The 21,460-nt window shown below is 41.8% G+C and overlaps 1 pseudogene across 1 annotated transcript; it reads left to right on the forward strand.

The window, feature by feature from the left end:
• Window positions 1–210: 210 nt before the first annotated feature.
• Window positions 211–21,422, forward strand: LOC145803390 (diacylglycerol kinase 3-like; annotated as a pseudogene). The gene is made up of 5 exons (XR_014345495.1): window positions 211–542; window positions 2,820–2,942; window positions 3,138–3,275; window positions 3,356–3,441; window positions 20,665–21,422. The product of XR_014345495.1 is annotated as a diacylglycerol kinase 3-like (transcript).
• The last annotated feature ends 38 nt before the right edge of the window (window positions 21,423–21,460 follow it).

Raw genomic sequence — 21,460 nt, forward strand, 5'->3', positions numbered from 1 at the left:
AATATAAATTGAAAACTGAAAATGAAATGGTTACCAAATAGGTTTTAGATGGTTAAAATGTTGTAAAATTATCAAATAATTAAATAAATTACCAACATAAAAAATAACTTATCAAAAGATGTATCATTTGATTTTTAGAAATTTCTTTTAAAAATTAAAAATTAATTTAGTTAAGAAATAAAAAGTAAAAAATAATTATCTATGGATAGGAGCTATGGATACGCCAGTGTCCGATACGAGTCGGACCACACTGGCTTGGTCGTCCCTGATCGACTCGATGAGGGGGTGCACGCTGGGCGGGTCTCGGATTCTGAAGGAGGAACTGAGGCAGAAGATTACGATTCCCCAGTACCTGAGGCAAGCCATGCGCGACGCGATTCAATCCAAGGACGTCGCCGCCGGGGAACCACCACTACGCCTCCGCCGGCGAGGCCGCTCAGCCCCCCGACTTGGCCCCGGTGGTGTTCATCAATTCGCTCAGCGGTGGGCGCCACGGCCCGAAGCTCAAAGCGAGGCTTCAGGAGTTGATGGGCAAAGAACAGGTGCCTTTCTTTCTTTCTCTCTCTCTATCGGTACAGTACATAAATATATAATACATTTACCCCACAGTAGTTGGTCTCTCGTTAATAATAGGGGTAATTCTTTTCGTACACCGCAAAAAACCTCAATACACACTATTTATGTCGTTCAAATGTATTTTTTTTCAACAAAAGTTAAATGTGTAGACATAAATTTATAAACAAAAAACAATGTGTTTTTGGGGCATAAATAGTTGAATGGAATATACATGTGAACAATTCATTTTTTTCATAAGTTCGATGCAAAAACAGCACGTGCCTCCGTCCGAACTTTTCAATGGATTGGGTAAAATCCGCTCCCCATTCACATTGGGTAGGGTCAGGTCCCATGTGGAGTGGATCAAAATGACCATCCTTAGTGATGACAATGGTGATAGTAGCGTGTGGCTGTAGTGGCCGTGGTAGTGGAATCGTGGAGGTGGCGGTGGAGGTTGAGTGGTGGCACTGGTAGTGGGTGTTGGAGCGGCGACGTTGACAATGGTGAGTGTGTTGGTCGTCGTAGTGGTGGTGGTGGAGTGGCTGCGGTGGCAGAGACTGTGGTAGTGGTGGTGGAGTGATGGCACCGGTATTGGGCAGTGGAGTGACGACGGTGGTAAGGGTGTTGGTGATGGTGGAGTGGCTGCGGTAGTAAAGGTGGTGATGTGGTTGTGATGGCATGGTGCTGGAGGAGGTGGTGGTGGTGGTGCGGTGAACGAGATGGTACCTATTTAAATGGGTTTAAACGTGTCCTATGTCCAAACCATTTATGAATTTGGATAGGTTTTAATGGGCATAATTGGGCAGGTTCACAATTTCGGGTTAACTTTGCCACCTCCAATAATTATCTATGGTTATCAAAATCCCGATCTGGATCTTATGACCCTACGATTTTACGGTTCATATACACACAATCGATCCGAATTGTGTAAAAAATCCCTTATAGGTAGGATCTTTCGATATTGGTAATTTGATCTTATTAGATTGTAGAATCTTTATCCGAATTCGATCCAATTTGTAAGCTTGGTTTTGTATTGTATGACCTATTTTACTGTAAATTTTATGTTTATAGTCTAAATACTAATTTATGTGGTCCAAATGAATAAAAAAAAAAGTAATATTGAATTAAATAAACTAAGAAAAACAAACTAAGAAAACAAACATTTAAATATTGCAGTCATTTAAGAAAATTAACTAGTCAAAAAAACAAAAACTTAGCCTTAACAAAGTCTTAGGGGGGCAAGATGTATGCAACTTTACCCCAATTTTTGGAGAGGCTATTTTCGTGACTTGAACCTGCACCACCTGAGACACTAACAACAAACCTTATTTTTTGACCAAATGCAAAACTTTTACCATCGAGTTTTCTATTGTATAACATTATATTTACATTTTATATAGGGTATTATATTTTCAAAATATCTTCACTTCTTTTTAGTATAATTAGGCTAATTTTGTGTATACTTTTTAAGAAATATTTGTTTAAATTAATTTTACTATGTAATTTGTTTGTTTTGGTAGGATTTTACAATCCTCAATCCAATTCTACGATCAAATTTTGTAAACTTTTCCAACGATCCAATGTAGGACTCCGATTTTAACAACCTTGTAATTACCAGGAGGGCAAGACAAATCAAATTGCTTGTTCGCCTGATCACGACATCCGTACGGATAATGATGGCACATTGGCGTTATTGTGCAAATGATGATGTTAGCACGCCATTGTTACCTTGCGATGGTTTCTGGAGTCCAATAACGGTTAATAGGGCATAATTAAATCGTTGTGATACCAAGTCGAAGTCCAAAGTGTGAGGAATTAGGGTTAGGGTTAAAATAGAAAGAAAAGAAGAAAGAAGAGAATACAATGAATAGGATTTGGGAACATAACAAAACCCTTCCACCTTAGCACATATTTATATTAAAACACTAATATGACAACAGAAATCTCAATAAAACAGCATAAAAACACTTGACTATTGTCACCGACAACTAGCGCTATTTGATGGTCCAAATAAAGCTATTGCCATTGGGCTTAGATGGAGTCTTCTTGTCTACATATTTGCTCTTCTGGATGGTTATGTAGTTCAGGCGTTGAAGGCTTACTGACACCTATATAAGCTAGTTCTCATGTATATGTTTCTTTTATTTTTCCTCTTGAAACATCAACTCAACTCAACAGAAGTCTCAGTTGTTTCAATAAAACACCATGGTTTAATTTTGATGACAACTGTAACTGTGAATTTTTTTGGTTCTTCATTATGCTAGGTTTTTGACCTTCGATTTGTGAAGCCTTATGAATTTCTTCAATATGGATTGGGTTGCCTGGAGATGTTGGCTGATATTGGGGACTCATGTGCCAAAAAGACTCATGAAAAGCTAAGGGTTGTGGTATGCATATGGCCAAATGAGTTGTTCAGTTTCTTTCTTATGTAACAACTTACTAATAATTAAGCTGTATTATTTTAATTGTATTTCCTCTATGTAAATGGTAAAAGTCAATGTGAAGACATATATGCTAACTTTTTGCATGAAAATCCTGAATTTTTACATGAGAAATCGTGGATTAATAGGTTGGTTTGGCAGGTTGCAGGAGGTGATGGCACGGTTGGTTGGGACTTGGGAAGCCTGGGAGAGCTTCATAAACAAGGGCGGGAACCAGTTCCACCAACAGCAATTATTCCACTTGGTACAGGAAATGACTTGTCTAGGAGTTTTGGTTGGGTAAGCTTTTGTTTGCAGCCACTTCTCAGGTTTTCTTCTTCTGTCCTGTCTTATTGAGTGGTGCCTTATTTTCTTGCCAGGGTGGCTCATTTCCGTTTAACTGGAAATCAGCAGTCAAACGAACTCTCGACAGGGCTAGTACAGGTTCAATATGCTGTTTAGATAGGTGGGCATTCTTTGCTTTGATTCTGATTACTTAAATTCTTGTTTGAAATTGTTCTGTTTTCTGGTTCTCATTCGTAGATATTTCTATATTGATGATGCTGGTAATGTCAGTTCCAAGGAAATCAAATATTGCTTCAAAGGTTGATTCTCCAAAGCCATTGGTTTTCTATCATGTTCATGTGCAGATAATGAATATCTAATTGATTATTATTTTTATTTTATTTTAATATTTGATAAGTAAGATCACTAATTTTAGGCGTCTCTGGCTGCCCATCGTTTGCTTTGGTTGGAGCGCAATTGTTAGAATTCAAAGTATAAAGAGAATTGTATTATTGATTCATATATTGATATATTTATTACAATGATTCATGATTCCTATATATAGAAGAGGGTGAGTGTGTAGTAGGTAAGGAGTAGGTGAAGTGGAGGTGGTAGTGGTGTAGTGGGTTAGGTTTAGTGGAGTAGGTGAGGTGGTAGTGGTGTAGTGGGTTAGGTTTAGTGGAGTAGGTTTAAGTGGGTGAAGTAGGTGATAGGTTTTAACAGCCCCCCGCAAACTCAAGGGGGATAGGAACTAGCCAACTTGAGTTTGGAGAGAGTAACAAAACAAGAAAATACATAAAAATAAAAGAGGATAGGAGACACTGTATGGTCGTGTCAGACCATTGGTGAAGACACTGGATGGTGGTGTCATAACGTTGTAGAGGACACTGTATGGGGGTGTCATAACGTTGCAGAGGACACTGTATGGTGGTGTCATAACGGTGTAGAGGACACTGGATGGCGGTGTCAGACCGATGTAGAAGACAGTTTATGGGGTCATGTTGGACCGTTGTAGCAGACAATGTTGTGACAGTTGTTGTGACAGTTTACAGAGTCTTGCTGGACCCTTGTAGAAACTAACCGGAATCAATGTTGGGACAGTTTACAGAGTCTTGTCAGACCCATAAAGGAACTAACCGAAATTAATGTCGGGACAGTTTACAGAGTCTTGTCGGACCCTTGAAGGAGCTAACCGGAATCAATGTCGGGACAGTTTACAGAGTCTTGTCGGACCCCTGAAGGAGCTAGCTAACCGGAATCAATGTCGGGACAGTTTACAGAGTCTTGTCGGACCCTTGAAGGAGCTAACCGGAATCAATGTCGGGACAGTTTACAGAGTCTTGTCGGACCCCTAAAAAGTCGCACCCTCAAAAGGTGTGCCTAATCTTTCAAAAGGCGTGCCATCAAAAGGCGTGCCCAATCCATAAAAAGACGTGCCATCAAAAGTTGCGCCCTCAAAAGGCGCGCCCACTTCATCAAAAGTCGTGCCCGACAGAAAGCGTCGAGCCATCAAAAGGTGAGCCGGAGACGCGGCGAGGCACGTGAGCGACAGAGCGGCGTGTCGGCCGCGTCGTCAGTGTCAATATAAACCAATGCGGAGGCGGAGGAAACCAAACCAGACTGAAACCTCTGAACTTGTTATTCTGAAACAATCTGTAAATACTCTGTATCCAACCCTTCTCGGAAACACTCAGCAACCCAAAAAACATGGCCTCTTCTTCCCGTTCAGCTACCCAGAATATGGCCTCTTCATCCCGTGGTCTACTCACTCTCTTTCCCGACCTCAATGAGTCAACAAGAGAGAGAACTGGTGCGGTGGCCAGTGAACCTCAACCAAACACCTCTGTGTTTGCTCCGTTGAACTTTCCGATGCGGTCGGTGGAGCAAAAAATGGTGGTGCAATCTGATATTGAGGCCAATCAGTATACTCTGAAGTCATGTGTGGAAACCATGACTGCGGTCACAAACTTGTCGCACCGGCTGCAGAGCAGGACAAATGAGGTGCAACAGTTAAACTCCCAGCTGGCTCTGCTCCAACGCATGTATAAGGATGCGCGAGCAGAGATAAGTGTGCTAAAGGCAGAAAACAAGGAGCTGAAGCGGAAGGCCACCGTGATGTTCCGATTCGGAGGTCCGCCATATGCTGCAGTGGAGGAGCAGGGAATAGTGATCGTGCCCAGTGGAGTGGGAAACACGGAGGCAACACCGTCAAGGGCCGCCCAGGACGGAGGCAAGAAGAAAAGACCGGCGGCAGAGTAGAGAAGAAAAATCCCGCATGTGGATGTGGGTGTTTTGTTTTGTTTTTTTTGTTTTTTTTTTTTGTTTTTTTTTTTTTTTTTGTGTGTGTGTTTGTTGTGTGTAATGGTGATCGGGGTTGATCCCTGAGATGAAAAAAAAAAATGACAAGTTTGTGGAAAGGAAAATCGAGGTGATTGTGAATGGATTTGTTTTTTTTTTTTGTTTTTTTTTTTGTTTTTTTTTGTGTGAAAAGTAAGGGAAGCGAATAAAAAAAAATAATAAAAAAAAAATAATGATGAATAAAAAAATAATAAAGCAGGGAGTGGGGAACAGGGCGAATCGAGAGCACCAATTAAGCTTTATAATAATGAAAATAAAAATTGGGCGGTGGATCGGTGTGATTAAAAAAGAAAAGGAAGGAGGATGAGAATAAAAAAAAAATATATATATATATATATAGATGTAGGAAAAGGAAAATAAAAAAAAGAAAGAAAAAAGAAAAATAATGTGTCAAAGTGAGTGGAGACAGATTGCTTAAGATATTATCCAGAAAAGTGATAGGAGATAGGAGGAGAGAGTGGGAACAAGCCCTAGAACACCCCCACTATTGCAGAAGAGTTGAATAGCTCAAATTCAAGAATGCCAGACTCGCACAAGCTGAGTAAAGAACAGGAAGATAAAGGGCCGTAGCTTCCCATAAACCTGATAGGGTGTGCAGATTTTTTGCAGTGGCTGAATGCACTTTCAAGCGCTACATACTGGCGCGGTGCAAGTTCTTGTTGAAAGTTTCCTGTACCAAGCTCCATCAACTGAGGAGCCCGTACAAGTAGCCTCTGTAATTGTTTCAAGTTGACATTCTTATTGACCTTCAAAACACTTAATGACTTGCACCTAGTAACAAGTCTCTCAAGGGCATCAAAACTGACATCACTGTGCGGGCTGGAGAAGTTCAGTACTTCTAATAGGTGAAAGGAGAGAGATCTGCCATGGAAGAAGCTATATGTATTGATAGAGATGACAGCGGAATAGGTTGAGGTCCGGCGGGCGGCTAAGGTGAGGTTGCCGCCCGCCGGTGAAGCGAAAAATACTAGGTTCTAAACCCGCTCTGATACCATGTTAGAATTCAAAGTATAAAGAGAATTGTATTATTGATTCATATATTGATATATTTATTACAATGATTCATGATTCCTATATATAGAAGAGGGTGAGTGTGTAGTAGGTAAGGAGTAGGTGAAGTGGAGGTGGTAGTGGTGTAGTGGGTTAGGTTTAGTGGAGTAGGTGAGGTGGTAGTGGTGTAGTGGGTTAGGTTTAGTGGAGTAGGTTTAAGTGGGTGAAGTAGGTGATAGGTTTTAACAGCAATAGGCGTGTCTTCCAAGACGTGTGCCATTCAGTTTATTGGTTAGAGAATTGGCTTTTGTTGGTATTGCATAGTTGGGTTACGGGTTCGGTTGATCCCGATGTTTTGGTTTTTGTAGATTTTGTAGAGGATTTGCTTAGTTAGTCTTGGTGCCCCTTTTGCGGGTGTTTTGTATTGGTTGCATCGCCTTGATGCTTTTCTAATGAAGTTTGTTGCTTATTTATCAAAAAAAAGAAAAAAGAAAAAAGATCACTAATTTTAGGGTTGCCCCCATGCCACCTCGGATGTCCCAGACTTCCACTGGCTTTTTGGCTTTTATGAAAAGACGTATGAGAAGTAGAGAGAGTGATGTGATTGGGTCCAAAAAGCCAACACCCCAAACGGTGCCTAATGCTTTGTTACTTTGTAGAGTTTGTATTCATTGTATTGACCCATTTAATTTAATATGTAAGTTGTCAATCTAGTTATTAAGTTCATATACTGATGGACTCCTCTAAGTTGATGCTCAACCAGTTAACCAAAATCATTATTATATGGATTATGGACTTCTGTAGGTGTATGCCAAAAAAGGAAAAATAAAAAAAGGGACGTCTGTAGCTTGTATTAGATGACAAAAGGGGATTAACAAATTGGTACACCACATTTTGGGTAGAGCTTGAATGACAGAAGGAACCAACTGATACCATTTGTGGGTACTTGTATCAAGCTCAATATGTGGTAAGCCCTACAGGTGCCACATCACCAAAACCCCCCCCACGTGGCAGACCAATAAGGCACCACGTCGGGCATGTCGTATGTTTACTACATGGCGAGCCCTACGGGCGTCATGTGCCAAGGCAGCCAAGACTATATGCTTAGCCTAAGCGGGAGCATACATATAAGCCCAAATATATCTAGATATGAAGAGCCCTGCAACAGGCAGCACCATGGCCCCAGGGCCCATGGTCCTTCATACCTCGCTCCAAGGCCAAACAATAATACAATCAGCTCCCGGCTCACTTGCACTTGGATTGATAAACAATGGCTCTCCTAAACATTGAACAGGCCTGCGGCCTAACCTCCTACTTGGTCGCTTGGAGGCGAGCCCCTGGCTCTCTTAAACACTAAGGTGGGCCCCGGCCCATTTATCTACTTGGATGCCTAGGTTGGGAGCAGGACCCAGGCACTACTGCTCGGGATCATCAGAGGATACTGGACTGGCGGCTGAGGTCATGGGATCGTCGAGATGTTTGTCTTCTTGCTAAGACAATTCCATCTCGACCAGGCTTGGAGAAGAGGCAACAATGACCTTACGTTCATGTCATCCGATGCATATACGAAACGTTACTTTCTGCCTGCCATGAAACGTTGCTCTCCGCCTGCCGTCAAGCCACAGACGGAAGAAGGGCTTATATCACTTCTGGCAGAGTTGAGGAGAACGAGCCACCTGTCCAACAGTTTGCTTGGGCTCCAATACTCCTGCGGCCTATATAACGTATCGTATATGCAGCGGGACACAACAACAACAATACAACCAAGTTTCATACTTAAACACCCTCTATCATACTTTATACTAGTGTTCAAAAGGTCTATCACTGCCAACCTCTCACTCTCCAAGCTTGCCTTGACTTCCTCCTCTCCACCTCCGGTGATCTCAGGCCATTGAAGTGCCCGCCATCTTCCCGGACTACCTCTAGCCACACCTCTCACCCACATTATACTCTGCTGGGGAAGAGTGGTGCTCGCTTCACATGGCGCCCAAAAAGAACACTGGAACTGGAGTAGCGACATCCCAAGGTGGCGGTAAGGAGACCCCGGCGGAGACCTCGGAACACAATTCCGGCGGTTCTCCAGAAGAACAATCCTCCCAACCAGTCATAGCGGACCAACTACGTGCGTTGACTGAGAGCGTCACTTCTCTTCAACAGAACCAACAACTCTTAATGGACGCCCTACTAGCCTTGCAAAGGGCACCTACAGTTCCATCGTCGTCCAACCCTCTTTCAGCATCACAAAATGGTGCTCTGCCATTAGCCCAGAATGGCTCGGAGGCTAACCTCGCTACGCAAAACAACTTGCAAACCCAAACGGGACGACAAACGGTCATCCCGCTCCCTCCATCAGCCCCTAGCCAAATACCCCCACCGCAAGTTGGATCCGTTAGCGGAGCTCCCGCCGCGGTGACTTCCACTAGCTCTCTTGCTCTCCCGGTGGATCAGAATCCTTCCCAGCCATTAACATTGGAAGTAGTAAAAGAACACATACACAGTCTACTTCAGACAAACAAAGGCCACATCCCTGCTTCCCCAGAATTGGACCTCCGTCCCCCTTACCCTATTCATATCGCGAGTCTTCCATATCCGGCGGGATATACAGTACCCAAGTTTGTTCGCTTCGACGGACGAAAAGGGAACGCCAGGGAGCATGTTTCACGCTTTCTTGACGCCCTTGGAGCTCACCGAGAGGACCGAAACCTCCGCATGAGGGAATTCTCCAAATCCCTCACAGATCGAGCATTCTCGTGGTATGCTAACCTTGCTGCTGGCTCTATTTCTTCATGGGAAGACTTGATAAAAAAGTTTTATATCAAGTTCTTCTACGTTGAAGAAAGGTTAACCACCCTTCATCTTATGAGGGAAACACAGCGACTTGGGGAGGACATCCTCGGTTACGTCCGCCGTTTCAGGGAAAAAGCAGTAGACATTCAAGACCCGATGGAAGAGCACCAACTGGTGTCATTGTGCATTGAAGGAATGCTCACGACTTATAAACTCCAGCTGGTTAACCACCACTTCTCTGACTTTTCCGCTTTATGTGCTGCGGCCCGAAACATAAGTGAAACAGTAAGATCAGGGGCACGAATGACAGCACCACAACCCCACTCATGGCGACCAACAGCACCTCAACCTTCCCCATGGAGGCCTAACCGACGCAACCACGCTGTGTATGCAGCCAAGGGTTCCTCTTGGGGAAGAGAAGACCCGCAAGCAAAAAAGAGGAAGCTCGATCAAATTCCCCCGCCATTACCCATCTCAGTGAATGAGGCACAGGCACTCCTCAATGCCTGGGTAGAAGATGGAAAAGTGCACCTCCCCGAGCCAAGGCAACCTGTTAACAAAAAGGATCAAGCACGGGCGGACTATTGCATATACCATCGTTCCGTTAAACATCCTACTACGGAATGTTGGGCACTCAGATCGCTAGTTCGAAAGATGATGTCTGAAGATGCTTTGGAGCTACCTCGCCAAACAGAAGATGTCTTGAAAGATCCTCTCCCGCGCCATAAGGATAATGGCAAGACGGTCATGATGCTTTCACATTATGACGAGACGGAAGAGCCAATGGTGTGCGAGCTCTCTGAACTCCCAGCTCCCACTTGTCCGGACTTTGAAACTAGACGCGTGATAGCGCTTAAGAAATCGACAAAGTTCAAGTGGTTCTTCGACCAATTCGGCCTGTCTGAAGCAACACGCTTTGAAGCCACCAAGGCCTTTTTGAGACTTGCAGAGCAGAATGGTGAAACGTGCATGAGTGTAAGCGGATCAGTAAGGAAAGTATTTCGGGATAACTCCTTGGCAATAACCTTTACCGAGGCCGACAAACAAGTACCATTTCCACATAACCGCCCCCTCTACGTCCCAGTATTCATCAACGGGATGGAGTTTCAAAGAGGATTCATGGATGGAGGAGCTTCACTCAATGTGATGCCTTATTCTACTTTCCAGGAAGCTGGGATCCCACAAAAGCACTTAGTTAGACAACCCATCTCCATCACCGGTTTTGGAAGTCAAAAAATTAAAACCATAGGTCATGTCCAGTTAGACTTAGCAGTCGGACCAATTCGCTCTACTACTAAGTTCCACGTTATAGAAGCAGAGACGACCTATCAGGCTCTCCTAGGGAGAACTTGGCTTCACAGATATGCTGCTATCCCGTCCACTTACCATCAATGTGTCAAAGCAATCTACAACAATGAAGTAGTAGCCATAGCTGGCTCTCAAAAGCCTTTTCGAGTAGGTGAAGCCCACATGGCAGATGCAGTATTTTACAATCATGTCAATGAAGATGAACCTCCTCTGCCACTTCGAGGAACTCCTATACCTGACTGGGATGACCTCTCTGAAGAAGGTTCATCACCACCTCGTAGAAAGACATTCACCAAATCAGAGCCCTCAAGAAAGCTCCCTAAAGTCACCAGGTTTCAAACAAAAGATGGCAGAATAGTATACCGTTTATGACGGTGCGAGGGGTTGGCAAATGTTACCAATGCCGACCCCCAGCTAGACGACGTAGCAATTGTCCATCGTGAACTAAGTGGAAAAGATCACTGTTGCTACACCTTGTCTGCGCTGGCCCAACGCCTGCCAATGGCAAAGAATAAAAAAAGTAGAGACAAGAAGAGCAGAAGGAGAAAAAAAGCTGTGGCTTTTCCAGCAACAGATAAACACTCCGACAAATCCTATTGTCCTGCGGTAACTCATTTGGATGGAGCCGAAGGCTCAAAAGTTAAACCCCTCAAGGCAGCCATTTCATCTCCTAACCAAGTCCTCGCCAAGCAAGATGGATTGCAAGAAGTCCGACCTGCTCCGGAGTGTTTACAGGATGGTCCTAGGCCCCAAAAACAAGAATTGGAAGAAATCAACATAGCCTCTGAAGGAGAACCCAGGCGTCCTATCTTCATTTGCAAGGATCTCCCAGCAAAACAAAGGGGGCCCCTTATCGAATTGATCAGAAAATATTCGGACGTTTTCGCATGGACATATGAAGAAATGCCAGGATTAGACAAAGATGTTACCATGCACCGTCTGAACGTCACCCCCCTGGCTCGCCCAGTCAAGCAAGGAGTAAGATTTTATAAGCCCGAGGTGGAGCTCAACATCAAGGACGAAGTGGTGAAACTGCTTGGAGCAGGGTTTATTAAACCTATTCAACATCCCACCTGGCTTTCTAGCATTGTCCCAGTTATCAAAAAGAATGGTCAAATTCGAGTGTGCGTCGATTTCAGAGATCTAAACAAATCTTGCCCCAAAGATGAGTTCCCACTCCCAAACATAGATACCTTGATTGATTCAGCGGCGGGGCACCATATGTTCTCATTCATGGATGGCTTCAGCGGCTATAACCAGATTAAGATGGCCCCAGAGGATGCCCCAAAGACGGCGTTTCGCACTCCTATAGGTAACTTCTTCTATACTGTAATGCCTTTTGGATTAAAAAACGCGGGAGCAACATACCAGAGAGCTATGACAGCCATTTTTCACGATATGTTGCACAAGTCCTTGGAATGTTACATTGATGATTTGGTAGTAAAATCCAAAGAGGAGACTAGTCACCTCAAAGACCTCCAAAGAGTCTTTGAACGTTGTAAGAAATACAGACTCAGAATGAACCCGCTTAAATGCGCATTCGGAGTCACTGCCGGCAAGTTCCTTGGCTGCATCGTTCATCGCCATGGGATAGACCCCGACCCAGCAAAGGTCACCGCCATCCAAAATATGCCACGACCAACCAATCTAGATGAGTTGAGAACCTTCCTTGGACGGGCGTCTTACTTGAGACGGTTTATCCCAGCTATGGCCGAAATAACACAACCCTTCAATTCTTTACTAAAGAAGGATGTCAGGTTCACTTGGAATGAGGAACACCAACAAGCATTCGAAGGAGTGAAGTCAGCTTTAACATCCCCTCTCTCCATGACTCCTCCTCAGCCGGTAAGACCCTTACTCCTCTACATCACTTCCACGCCGAAATCAGTCGGAGCTCTGCTCGCCCAGGAAATTGACGGATTTGAACGTCCCGTGTACTACATAAGCAGAGTCATCCAAGGGGCTGAGATCCGATATTCCCCCATTGAACGGCACTGCCTCGCCCTAGTGTTTGCCGCCAAAAAGCTCCGCCATTACCTTCTTTCTTACCCCATCCATCTCATGACCAGAAGCGATCCTATCCGATTTCTCCTCACTAGACCAGCGCTCTCTGGCAGGCTAGCCCGTTGGCTCCCGTCTTTAGCGGAATATGACATCACTTGCAAAGCTCCCAAGGCCATCAAAAGTCAAGCGCTCGCTGACCTCTTGGCTCACTTTCCCAGTGGAAAGCATGAGCCGCCCTCGGATGAATTGCCAGGAGATGAGTTCCAAGCGGCTGAAGTAAACACCGAAGGAGAATGGAGTTTGAGTTTCGATGGATCGTCCACCTCTAAAGGGGGAGGAGCTGGAGTAGTCCTTGTTTCCCCAAATCAAACTGAAGTCAATTTGTCATATAAACTGGATTTTAAATGCTCTAACAACGAGGCGGAATACGAAGCCCTGATATTGGGACTTATGGCAGCACTCCACCTAGGAGTAAGTCTCCTATGTATCAAAGGCGACTCTAATCTGGTGGTCAAGCAGACCAATGGAGACTATGCTATCAAAGAGCCCCCTTTGGCTTCATACAGAACCATTGTCCAAAGGTTGACAGACAAAGGTTGAGTTAGAGCCACATGCGATAGCTCACCAATTTCATAGCGCTCCATGTCATAGCTCACCAATTTCATGGCTCACCAATATTTTATTATTATTGTTTTAGCTCACCAAATGTGATAGCTCACCAATTTTATAGCTCCTCCGTTATGTTTAGAGCTCATTTTCAATCCTTATAAATTTTTCTAAGTGTTAGAGTTAGAGCCACATGCGATAGCTCACCAATTTCATAGCTCTCCATGTCATTAGCTCACCAATTTTATAGCTCCTCCATTATGTTTAGAGCCCATTCTCAATCCTTATAAATTTTTCTAAGTGTCAGAATTTAGAGCCATATGTGATACATGCGATAGCTCACCAATTTCATAGCTCTCCATGTCATTAGCTCACCAATTTTATAGCTCCTCCATTATGTTTAGAGCCCATTCTCAATCCTTATAAATTTTTCTAAGTGTCAGAGTTTAGAGCCATATGTGATAGCTCACCAATTTCATAGCTCTCCATGTCATTAGCTCACCAATCTTATAGCTCCTCCGTTATGTTTAGAGCTCATTTTCAATCCTTATAAATTTTTCTAAGTGTTAGAGTTAGAGCCACATGCGATAGCTCACCAATTTCATAGCGCTCCATGTCATAGCTCACCAATTTCATAGGTCACTAATATTTTATTATTATTTTCTTAGCTCACCCAATGTGATGGCTCACCAATATTTTATTAATTTTTGTAGAATTCTCCAAGTCCATGACTCTTCGTGTGATAGCTCACCATTGTGTGATAGCTCACCATTGTTGTAGATCACTAATATTTTATTATTATTTTCTTAGCTCACCAAATGTGATAGCTCACCAATATTTTGTTAATTTTTGTTAGAGTTCTCCAATTTCATAACTCTCCGTGTGTGGTAGCTCACCATTGTTGTAGATCACCAATATTTTATTATTATTTTCTTAGCTCACCAAATGTGATAGCTCACCAATATTTTATTAATTTTTGTTAGAGTTTTCCAATTTCATAACTCTCCATGTGTGATAGCTCACCATTGTTGTAGATCACCAATATTTTATTATTATTCTCTTAGCTCACCAATTACATGGCTCACCAATATTTTATTATGTGTGATAGCTCACCATTGTTGTAGATCACCAATATTTTATTATTATTCTTAGCTCACCAATTGCATGGCTCACCAATATTTTATTATGTGTGATAGCTCACCATTGTTGTAGATCACCAATATTTTATTATTATTGTCTTAGCTCACCAAATGTGATAGCTCACCAATATTTTATTAATTTTTGTTAGAGTTACGTGATAGCTCACCATTGTTCCAATTTCATAACTCTCCATGTGTGATAGCTCACCATTGTCGTAGATCACCAATATTTTATTATTATTTTCTTAGCTCACCAAATGTGATAGCTCACCAATATTTTATTAATTTTTGTTAGAATTCTCCAATTTCATAACTCTCCATGTGTGATAGCTCACCATTCCCATAGGTCACTAATATTTTATTATTATTTTCTTAGCTCACCAAATGTGATGGCTCACCAATATTTTATTAATTTTTGTAGAATTCTCCAAGTCCATGACTCTTCATGTGATAGCTCACCATTGTGTGATAGCTCACCATTGTTGTAGATCACTAATATTTTATTATTATTTTCTTAGCTCACCAAATGTGATGGCTCACCAATATTTTATTAATTTTTGTTAGAGTTCTCCAATTTCATAACTCTCCGTGTGTGGTAGCTCACCATTGTTGTAGATCACCAATATTTTATTATTATTTTCTTAGCTCACCAAATGTGATAGCTCACCAATATTTTATTAATTTTTGTTAGAGTTCTCCAATTTCATAACTCTCCATGTGTGATAGCTCACCATTGTTGTAGATCACCAATATTTTATTATTATTCTCTTAGCTCACCAATTACATGGCTCACCAATATTTTATTATGTGTGATAGCTCACCATTGTTGTAGATCACCAATATTTTATTATTATTCTCTTAGCTCACCAATTGCATGGCTCACCAATATTTTATTATGTGTGATAGCTCACCATTGTTATAGATCACCAATATTTTATTATTATTTTCTTAGCTCACCAATTTCATGGCTCACTAATATTTTATTATTATTATTTTTTGTTTTTTTTGTTAGTGTTCTCCAAGTCCATAACTCTTCAAGTCCATAACTCTTCATCGGTTAGCTCACCATTCTCATAGATCACTAATATTTTGTTATTATGTTTCTAGCTCACCAATTTCATGGCTCACCAATTTCATGGCTCACCAATATTTTATTACTTTTTTTGTTAGAGTTCTCCAATTCCATAACTCTTCATGTGTTAGTTCACCATTCTCATAGCTCACTAATATTCTAAGCGAGGAACTCCACTTTTGTAACTCCCTAATATCTTGGTCTAATATTTTATTTTTATTTCCCGACTATTTCTCCAATACGTATCAAAATAATAATAGTAAATAAAAAAAATAATAAAAAAAAAAAAGTTCTCGAACCCTTGGCTCTTTACCAAAGTAATAACAGTTTTATTATTATACAACTCTTCAAAATGCAGCCCTTCATTTTTGACTTACCTCCTCATTTATTTATTTATTTATTTTTACATCAGTCTGCCCCCTTTTCTTTTTTCCTTGTTTCATCACAAAACAGACAAAACATATATATATATATATAGAATAAATAAACACATACACAGCCAATCTAGGGGAGATTCGACGCATACCTCACAGCAAACAACTCCAAGAAGATGATTCCCAGATTGTAGCTCAACTTCAAACGCACCAGGTCCTCCTCACCCAACTCGCAACTGTGGCTCGCTTCTCACCTTCTCTATCGCCTGTCAATTACCGAAATTTTGCCCCTTCCCTCAAGAATCGACGATGGCAACTAACCCCCAAAATCTCTTAACAAAGGAATCAAAACCCTAGCCCCCCTCTAGTGTCGGCTCACACACCTTCACTTGTGCAAAATCTTCAATCAAGATCCAAACCCACTTTCCTTCGACAAAACACTGTTCACAAAATCTTTCAAAAATCGATTTCAAACATCGACCAACCCCAGCAGCAAACCCAGAACCACCCTTACGGATCGCCGATGGCAACCTCTACGCTTCGCAGGTAACTCTCTTCCTTCTCGCCTCTCTTCTCTCTTCGTGCCTTCTCGGAGTTCGTCGGCGGCAAGCTTTTTCCCCTTCCACGGCTGTCAACCTTTCTCTCCCAGTTGAACTTTGGATTTTCTAGTCTTTCACTCTAAGTGGGATTCTAGGTTTTGTTTAGAGAGAAAACCAAAGGTATACCCAGACACAAATCTTCCCAAACAGTTTTCCTAATGGTATATGAAACCTAGTTGCAGATAACTATGTCAATAAAACATCCTTGCACACCTTGGATAAAAGGAGAAGACGTGGGCAACAACCGGATAATACACAATCCCTCTTTGATCCAATTCAAAAAAAAAAAAAAAAAAAAAAAAAAAAAAAAAACTGGGTATGCACAATGGATAAAAGGAGAAATGAACGAAGCAACCAGAATCTGGACAGCTCTGGTCAAATTCAAAATACAAAAAAAATATATATATATATATATATATATATAAATAATAATGTCTATACACACATATTCAGGATTGCACCTTTCCGAGGATGCATCCTTAAACCAATCGAACTCTTTGCTACAGACTGTAAATACCTTAAAGCCTTCAAAAAAGTCACTTTACTAATAGCTACACAAGCTATCACATTATACTATGAGCAACTCCAAAATTAGTAGGTCTGCTCTAAACCTATAACTCCAATTTATGAGTTGTCTTCTTCATGAATCGCCCATTCCCAATGTAAAGCTGCAAAAGTTAGTAAATTCACTTCCTCTTTCCCAATGCAATCTCACCTTTATAAGAGAGCAAATACGGGACAGCAAAAAAAAAAAAAAACAAAAAAAAAAAACAGGCAAATTCATATCTACTCGCCAACATTCTCCTCTCAACTTCAACAACCCATTCTCTCTAAATGGCTTCTGGAGGAGAGAGGCACCGAGATAACACCATTTGGCGGCCGGTGAATAGGACTCCAAACCAAAGAGCTTCAAGCACCAACCCTAGAGTTTCAAGCTCCACTCCCACTCACCATCGCCGCCCGGTGTGTGAGTTCTTTCGAAAGATGCTCTCTATGCCTCCATGGCAATTCCAAGATCTGCTATTCGAATCCCCTTGGATCCAGCACCCAATATCTGCTCATACAGTTGTAGAGGTACCGGAAGAATTTCGGGGTAAAATAAGAGGATGGTACAAGGCACTAACCATTCCAGAACTTTACACAATACCAGTGTCCCACACTTGGTTCTTGCGAAACCAAGAAATCAACCTCACTCTCCAAGGATCCACCTGCCAGGCAAATCAGGTGTTAATCCCACATTTCGAAAGGATCCGCATCAATATCCTCTCGCAAAGACCGACAGAGAGAGATCTAGACCACCACATCTCCATCATGTCAGCACCATTGGAAAACCCAAATGAAGATTTGGGACTTGGGTGGGACATAGAGAACTTTGCAGATCTCAACATGGGAGAAGAGAGCGCTTCACTCAACGCTCAATCAAACATCTCCTACAACATTCCACTTAACATCCTCTTCTTCAACACTGAGGGCGTCGCTCGCCCTAATTTTCTCCAACACTACATGCACCTACATTCTAGCGGACGCTTCCACCTCGTCATCATCACAAACACAAAAAAAAGGGAAAGCGAGGCCCAGTTCATGAGCCAAATCATGGGTTACTCCAACACCAAGACCATGAACCCACCTCCCAGCGGCATGGAAAGAGTAACGGGCGGAATTTGGTGCCTATGGAATGAAGCTGAAATCTCATGTGATGTAATAGAGATCCCGTGGAATCAAGCCATCACCCAACAAGCCCACATCTTTATCCGGCCGGCTCGCACCGAATGAAATTTAAAAATGTAAACTCTCCATGAGCAACCCAAATGCCCCCATTGTATCAAAAGCCTAATTTTAGATGACTCTATCTGAATATTTGTCCGCATGAGTTAATATCTTTCAAAACTTTTTAACATAGTCATGTACAAATACTCTCATTAGCTATAAGAGCATCTGTACAGGGGGGCATTATTGTGGGTACTTGTATCAAGCTCAATATGTGGTAAGCCCTACAGGTGCCACATCACCAAAACCCCCCCCACGTGGCAGACCAATAAGGCACCACGTCGGGCATGTCGTATGTTTACTACATGGCGAGCCCTACAGGCGTCATGTGCCAAGGCAGCCAAGACTATATGCTTAGCCTAAGCGGGAGCATACATATAAGCCCAAATATATCTAGATATGAAGAGCCCTGCAACAGGCAGCACCATGGCCCCAGGGCCCATGGTCCTTCATACCTCGCTCCAAGGCCAAACAATAATACAATCAGCTCCCGGCTCACTTGCACTTGGATTGATAAACAATGGCTCTCCTAAACATTGAACAGGCCTGCGGCCTAACCTCCTACTTGGTCGCTTGGAGGCGAGCCCCTGGCTCTCTTAAACACTAAGGTGGGCCCCGGCCCATTTATCTACTTGGATGCCTAGGTTGGGAGCAGGACCCAGGCACTACTGCTCGGGATCATCAGAGGATACTGGACTGGCGGCTGAGGTCATGGGATCGTCGAGATGTTTGTCTTCTTGCTAAGACAATTCCATCTCGACCAGGCTTGGAGAAGAGGCAACAATGACCTTACGTTCATGTCATCCGATGCATATACGAAACGTTACTTTCTGCCTGCCATGAAACGTTGCTCTCCGCCTGCCGTCAAGCCACAGACGGCAGAAGGGCTTATATCACTTCTGGCAGAGTTGAGGAGAACGAGCCACCTGTCCAACAGTTTGCTTGGGCTCCAATACTCCTGCGGCCTATATAACGTATCGTATATGCAGCGGGACACAACAACAACAATACAACCAAGTTTCATACTTAAACACCCTCTATCATACTTTATACTAGTGTTCAAAAGGTCTATCACTGCCAACCTCTCCCTCTCCAAGCTTGCCTTGACTTCCTCCTCTCCACCTCCGGTGATCTCAGGCCATTGAAGTGCCCGCCATCTTCCCGGACTACCTCTAGCCACACCTCTCACCCACACCATTCTATCAAGATTAAATACAGTGATAATTACACAGAGGTGGAAAATAACCTTGTGTTAATCAAAATTAGCAAAAACTCTATAAAACCAAGTTTGCTAAAAAAAATACCTACTTGGTAACTTGGTAAGATGCTAGGAATTCTACTAATTATTAATAAATTGAATTTCCTTAGAATTGGTCAGAAATTGAAACCTAAGACTTAAAAAAGAAAAAGCAAAGGAATATGATATGTGATTTTTCCCCCCTATTAATTGGTCAAAATCGAGGAAAGAATACACCTTATTGAAAATTTCAAATGAAACTGGTATTTAAAGTATACGTAGCTTGGTAAACGAAATTTTAGGAATGTAATTTTTTATAGTAATTTTCTATTTATATATAGAAAACTAACTTAATTAATATTCTGTAAAGTGATGGATATTATAGTCCTTCCAAATGTCGTTTATTGAAATGGAAATCAATCGATTTCGTAATGAACTAGTTACTTTTTGAATAAACTAACTATTAACTAGTTAATTAGTTTATCTACTAACAAATTGCAATAAATAAAAAACAATATCCAATAATCTCTATTTTTCTTTGCCTATTTTTTTAAAAAAAAAATTCAATCTTTTCAGCAAGAAGAATGGTTAGGTTATCACTGTGATATGAGAGTACCTTGATGGAAGGCTGTACTTCAGTAAAGTGTGGTACAGATATCAAATTTGAACCAAGGGTATTGCGTAGACAAAGTGACATCTCTTTCTTTCTCTGTCATGATCTTGTCCTGCCCTCTCGTGCAATTTCAGGTTGCCTGAAATGACCAAGAAGTGGCTGAAATGACCCGAATTTGTGAATTTTTTTTCCTAGGATACCTCTTATTGTTTTACCTTTTGATGTTGGATTCTACATAGCTGCTCATAAAGGTCCATACATTCAGGTTCAAGGTTTTTGGGATAGAAGTGATGTTTTATACAATTTTGATGGTCAACAAATATATTTAGCTTATGCTTTCTAGAACACAATCATTCTCATGTTAAGTATTGTTTTTGGCTCCATGAAAGAAACATCTTGATATATATGTATGAGTTTGTATCTGCATACTTGCATGTCTATTACTTTTGTAGACTTTGGACTCTATATACTTTACATTCTCATCTGTTTCTGGTCATCACATCTTCATATACTTGGCAGTTCTATGAAGCATAACTTCATTTTTTTGCAGCTGGAATGTTTTGATATCAATGCCTGCTGGGAAAGTTGTGGATCCACCCCATGCTCTGAAACCTGTGGAATACATTTCCCTTGATCAGTTAGTGATTTTAGCTATTTTCAATGCATCTCGTTTCTCAGTCGTCTGCTTTTGCAGGACAACCTTTTTATTTTTTATTTTTTAACTATCCTTGTGCTGAATGAAGTTCTCTCTTAGTACATCTTAGTTTAGTTGGACTGCAGCTCATCTTTTCATGTTGCTGTGATGGCCATGAATGCCTATTATGTGTGCATTATTCTTTTGTTCTTACTTCTGCTTTACATTAGTTACACCGATATGTTAATATCATCCTAGGCTAGCAGATTACTTTTCTATGATTTGTCTTCCTAAAAATAATCTTTAATGCTCTTGATGAGATTTTCAGAGAATATTGTCTTAAGAAAGTAAATCATCAATACTAAGAAAGTAAATAGGCCAAACAGATGTGTCTCCTCTTCTAATACAAATTTGAGAAGGTACAAAGCCCCCTTCATAGGAACAGTTAAGTAACATATAATGAAACTCAACCCTCAGACTGCACCCTGGGTATAACCTGATAACTGGTAAAGAGGCTTGTGGGTCTGTGACTCTGAAGTCCGTAATGGAGATGAATCGTTCCGTTACTTGGATTAAGCAATAATGTAGCATTCATGTTTCGGTTTACAATGCCACTAAAATGATATAGACATTCATAATGTCCTCCTTCACACTTGCTGGACAATCAACCATAGTGAAACCATCCTTCCCAGGATCTTGGGAATAGACTAAC

This window comes from Camellia sinensis, chromosome 12 (genome assembly GCF_055761805.1).
Source record: "Camellia sinensis isolate YWXY chromosome 12, ASM5576180v1, whole genome shotgun sequence".
Lineage (NCBI taxonomy): Eukaryota > Viridiplantae > Streptophyta > Magnoliopsida > Ericales > Theaceae > Camellia > Camellia sinensis.